The sequence below is a fragment of the Gekko japonicus genome, unplaced genomic scaffold (assembly GCF_001447785.1).
Source record: "Gekko japonicus isolate JY-2015 unplaced genomic scaffold, Gekko_japonicus_V1.1 scaffold772, whole genome shotgun sequence".
NCBI lineage: Eukaryota > Metazoa > Chordata > Lepidosauria > Squamata > Gekkonidae > Gekko > Gekko japonicus.
In genome coordinates, this window is record NW_015177031.1 from 707,923 (window position 1) to 713,922 (window position 6,000).

The following is a 6,000-nucleotide window of genomic DNA, read 5'->3' on the forward strand; positions in this document are numbered from 1 at the left end:
GCGCAAAAATCCGTTAAAAGAGCTTGCTACAGCACCGATCGATCCAGCGCATGCACACTGAATCCCATGGGTGTGAAGCACAGAGACCACGTAGAAGATGTCTTTTCACACAGTGGTGTGTTTGTGTATTTAGCTCTTAGGCTGTGTTTCCCGTTTATTTCATTTTACAGAACCTAATTGAGCTGCCTGTGTTTTGAAACAGATTCATTTGATTACTACGTGGACACCATTTGACCATATTGCATTTTTTTTGGGTCCCCCGAAGGGGAATTTTTTTATTTTGCATTTTCTACACACTACATATATATGGAATGGGGAAAGGAGTACTAATGCCCTATCACTATTACTATGGGAAATGGGTCAGGGAAGTCTAAATACATATAATCTACTGGATAAGGGGAGGAAAAACTACCATTCTATTCTAAATTTCCTACTGGATATGGGGAAGGGGTAAAGACTAATACAAATAACGATCTAAAAAAGCTTTAAAATAGACCTTTTTAACCTATTAGTACAAGTTATACAGAGATTAGTTCGATTATAAAAAGTATAAAGTTATTAGCTTGGCACAATTACTGCCCTTAGCACTCATGCTTTAGTTTTAGAGTCTTTTCTTCTTAGATTTCTTCGTTTTCTGCAGTTTGGGAGCGGCTTCTCCTTTCTCCGATTCAGATAATTCTGATGACGAGGAAGTTTGGTTTGTTGAGTCCTGTGAGTGACCCATATTGCATTTTTGATGGGGATGCTGGAGGAGTTGGACAATGCTATTTTATTTCCTCTTTGGATTCTGAATTACAAAATCACTTCACAGGGCAAGGATCAGGTATAAAACATTCAATTCAATACTTCCCAACTTGTACTTTACACAGGACTACAAACAATCCAGCTTTTGGCAAGAATGTGGAACAACTTAAAATGGAAAAAAAACCCAGTTGGTTCCAATGACTTTATTACCACTGCATAACTATTAAGAAAGGCTGCTATGCATGTGTCGACTTACAGTGCTGTCTTAAGCAGGGTTACTTCCTTCTAGGCCCACTCACTTGAATTAACTTAAAATGGTGTAGTTCTGTTTACAATTTTTTCACAAGAAGGAATCCTGCTGCTAGTGGGAATGATTTTCAGAGTGCGGAAAGTTGGAAATTAAGGGCAACTAGGCAACAGAATTAACACTTCAGGCGATTGCAAACAGAACTAATTTGTACTCTGAAAACTTTCTACTTAAGAAATGGAAACAAAAATAGCGGGTAATTTGGAAAGCTATGCAATATAAAGGTTGTTTTCCCACTCTCCAAGTGTGCTAAACTTATTAAGGTATTTAGTAGTTTTTCCATTGACTGTGTTGTGAAACATTTGTTTTAAATGTCCCGCTAAGATTAGTGTGTGTCAGCTAGCTGCCATTGTGTCTGGTGTATATGGTATTACCTGTAGAAGCTGTTCCACCCATTCCCCCCCCCCCCCCGGTGCCCCCCCCCGGTGTGCCCTTTTGCTTCATTATATCAACTGTGTAGCTTTGCGGAACTGGCCAAGGTCGAGCAGCTGGAGGTGGGAGTCGTGGTATCGCTTCGCTGTTATGGTTAGCTTGCCTGAGAACTGAACTTGTGTATAATGTAGAACCGTCACGTTCCCAAGGAATTGGGCGCGCGTTCTCTGTTCTATTCCCGCCAGAGGGAAAGGGGCTAATTGGCCCTTACCTGGTTCAAGTTCCTTTATTATGTAGTCCCAGTACGATTGCAGTTATTCCTAACAATGTCCTTGTTCCTGATTGAACCAAATTTTCCTGATTGAAATAAATTTTGCATTACTTCTAAACGTGGATTTATTTTGAATGCCTGGGGATCTAACATTGTGGAGCCTTGAACAAACTAAAAGGCAGGACTTCTCTAAGATCTTCTTTAATCTGACATTTCCAAACAATGACAACTTTAAAAAGCAACAGACTAGGGCTGTTTGAAAAACGTTCTGCACTGATGGCCTGGGAAGAATCCAGCTTCCCTTACAACATCATACGGCAACTATCAGGGAAGAAGAATGGGAATACAGGCAGCTGATGCGAAGGCCACTTTCCTGAGCACCCTTCTTATCCTATGATCAAGATGGGTAGCCGTGTTAGCCTATCTGTAGCATAAGAAAAAAGCAAGAGTCCAGGAGCACCTTAAAGATTAACAAAACCTGTGGCCAGGCATGAGCTTTCATGAGTCACTGCTCACTTCTTCAGAGAGCAGTGACTCTCAAAACCTTGTACTCTACCACAAATGCTGCTAGTTTTTAAGGTTCTACTGGGCTCTGGCCCTTTTCTACCCTAAGAGTAGAAAGACATTTACGAAGTGATGGAGAGGGACTATGAGGAAAGGGTGAGGAGTCTGGGACTTTAGAGACAACTAAGGGGGCCAAGAAGCGACAGTTAGAACCGGATATGGAACAACTGATTGGTTCAGCATAGGAAAAGGAGTACGACAAGGATGTATATTGTCACCTTGCTTATCTATATGCAGAGTACAATCTATATGCAGAGTACATCATGCGAAATGCTGGCCTGGATGAATCACAAGCGGGAATTAAGATTGCTGGGGAAAAGATCAACAACCTCAGATATGCAGACGATACCACTCTAATGGCAGAAAGTGAAGAGGACCTAAAGAGCCTCTTGCTCAGGGTAAAAGAGGAGAGCGCAAAAGTGGGCTTGAAGCTCAACATAAAAAAAAACTAAGATCATGGCATCCGGCCCCATCACTCCTTGGCAAATAGATGGGGAAGTCGTGGAAGTAGTGACAGACTTCACGTTCCTGGGATCCCAGATCACCGCAGACTGTGACTGCAGCCATGAACTTAAAAGACGCCTGCTCCTTGGGAGGAAAGCGATGGCGAACCTAAACAGCAGGATAAAAAGTAGAGACATCACCCTGCCAACAAAAGTCTGCATGGTCAAAGCAATGGTATTCCCAGTAGTACTGTATAGCTGCGAGAGTTGAACTATAAGGAAGGCCGAGCGCCGAAGAATAGATTCTTTTGAACTATGGTGCTGAAGACTCTTGAGAGTCCCTTGGACTGCAAAAAGATCAAATCAGTCAATCCTAAAAGAAATCAACCCTGACTGTTCCCTGGAAGCCCAGATAATGAAACTGAAGCTCAAATACTTTGGCCACCAAATGAGAAGGGAGCACTCACTGGAGAAGACCCTGATGCTGGGAAAGACTGAAGGTCAAAGAAGATGGGGACGGCAAAGAATGAGATGGTTAGACAGTGTCATCGATGCAACGAACATGAAATTAAGCCAACTTCAGAGGACGGCGGAAGACAGGAGGGCCTGGCGGGAGCTGGTCCATGGGGTCGCGAAGAGTCGGACTCGACTGTGCGACTGAACAACAACAACAACAAGGGGGACATAATATTTTAAAATTATGCACAGGGTGGAGAGAGTTGACAAAGATACATTTTTCTCCCAGTCCTAAAATACTAGAACCCGAGGGCATCCAATGAAGCTGGTGGGCACTGAGATTCCATGTAGTGAGAAGCAAGATCCCCCTCTTGTATTACAGTAGCTCATCAGAATGGGTGGCTTCAGAACTTAAGAAAGTAAAGGCCAACCATGCTACCATATCTTCTGGAAACATTTCTTTGGAGCTCTCCTACCAGTATTGTTGGTGGAGGGAAAAAAGGATAAAAAGATCTCTACATCTTCTCAAGTCCTTTGAAAATGGAAGGCATTTTTTTTCAGGGGAGGCACCAGAGGCTATTAACCCCATAGCCATTCCAGAACTATAGAACCGAGGCATGGGGAAATTCCCAGTGTCAGTCTAAGCCTTTCTATTTATTTTGTGGTTTCCTCTCCCAATTATTTTCTTCTGGAGTGCTCCATCATTGTTCTATTCTGCTGTTTCACAGTTTCTAAGAAAATAAACGATGTCAGGGTCATTCTTGGTGGTGTGAACTTTTATCTGTTCAAGCACAAATTGGAAACACTTTGTTCCAGCACTGTTTGCCTATAAAAGATCATTTCCGAGGCCTCTGTTCTCTGCACTATCTCCACGTTCCAGTTTGACAAAGTCCTTTTTCTTTAGCTTTATAGCTCATCTGAGACTAGGCATATTTAAACTTCAGACATCCTCTTCCTTTGTTCTCCACATATACTTTCCCTAAGCTCTGCAGAGGTGTTGAACTAATTTGTTACAAGGGCCAGATAACTGACATAAATGTTACTTTGTCGGCAGGGCCGTGTGTGCCATAAAGTGTAATTTCAGGTACTTCAGATATAAACTTTATAAAAGACACAGGCAATCCCAATTAACAATATTATTTTTATTTAAAATACAAATGCAATCAATTCCTGGGAGTGAAAGCAATTGATTTACTGGGGAACCCACAAAAGCCGAAAAAATATATTTAATCATATGCAAGACTAGTTTTTTCCAAGGGATATCATAAAAGGGGGGATACCTTACATGTCCACACAGGGGGCCATGGTGGCTCAGAGGTTAAGACGCTGAACTGGAAACTGGAAGGCCAGTAGTTCAGCAGTTCGAGACCCTAGTGCCGTATGATCGAATGAGCTCCCATCTCTGGTCCTGGCTCCTGCCAACCTAGCAGTTCGAAAACAAGAAATTGCAAGTAGATAAATAGGTGCCACTTTGGTGGGAAGGTAACAGCATTCCATGCACCTTGGCGTCTAGTCATGCTGGCCACATGACAACGGAGATGGCTCTTTGGCTTGGAAACGGAGATGAGCATCGCCCCCTAGAGTCGGATTTGACTGGCCTTCAAGCAAGGGAAACCTTTACCTTTACTTTACATGATTTTTAAAAATATTACTCGTGTGTTCTTACAGCTTTGTCACAGTGGTTGCATTTTGGGCTGGGTGACCCAGACGGCAGGGTCCTGGCTCAGGAGGAGGGGGAAGGGTCTGAACCTGGCTCGCCTAGGTTCTCCCATCCCCACTTCTCATACCTCCTGCATTTCCCACAGAAGTGATGGGGCAAGGGGAAGGCCTGATATATTTATATTTATTTATTTATTACTTTAACTTTTACCCCGCCCTCCCCGCCAAGGTGGGCTCAGGGCGGCTTCCACAAAACTGATGAACAATATACATTTTACAAATGATAAAATACAATAAATCATTTAAAACACAGATGGAAAGGCTGGTTCTGAAACTTCCAAGGGGTGCTTTTTGTCCTCCCATGACCCCTTTTCCTTCATGGGCTGAGAACAGATGGGGGGAAAGGGAGGTTGCCATCCCTCCCACCCCGACACGCACGCTACCTCCTGGCTCACAACAGCGACACCCCCTTTTCCCTTTGCTCCTCCACTCACTTCCAAGGCTGGGACATCTTTCCCCTCTGAGCAGCATGCACAAGACATCCCAGTTGCCTTCCAATCCATGTGCCGGCCCTTCTCTCTCCCCTGCCGGCCCCGTCCCTTAGTCTGTAAACCACCACTCCATGTGCCTGCTCTCGCCAGCCCTCTTCACGGTCACTGTTTGGTGCAGTGGTGGCAGTGCTGGCCACTCGGCTCCGCCCCTCCATGTAGTGGCTTCTCTCATCCTCTCTGAGCTGCGGTTGGAGGAGAGAAAAAACACCTTCACTGCCATTCCCCCCCCCCACTATTTTATCTCAGCCACATAGTCCCACCCCCTAGCAATTTCCGTTCTATTCTTAACACCTTCGACCACACACACCTCACTACATATACCTGCTTGCCCTCCCCCGGAGCAGTCTCCTGCCCTCCCTTCCTTGCACCAATTGCTCGCAGGCCAGATAACAGCCCTGAGTGCTACTGGAAAGACTACTGTCCCCAATATTCCATGTCAATGGAAGCAAATTAGTCTGGCTCAAGATACTCTGGTATGAGATAGTTCAGTCTGCAGGTTGTTGGCTGTCATTTTTCCAGCCCAAGGAAAACAACTTTTCAATTTCCCTAAACTAGTTCACCAGCCTTCAAGGGAAGAAAAAGGAAATTCTGGGTTTACCATTTATTTCTATTCAAATCAGTGCAGCCACTATC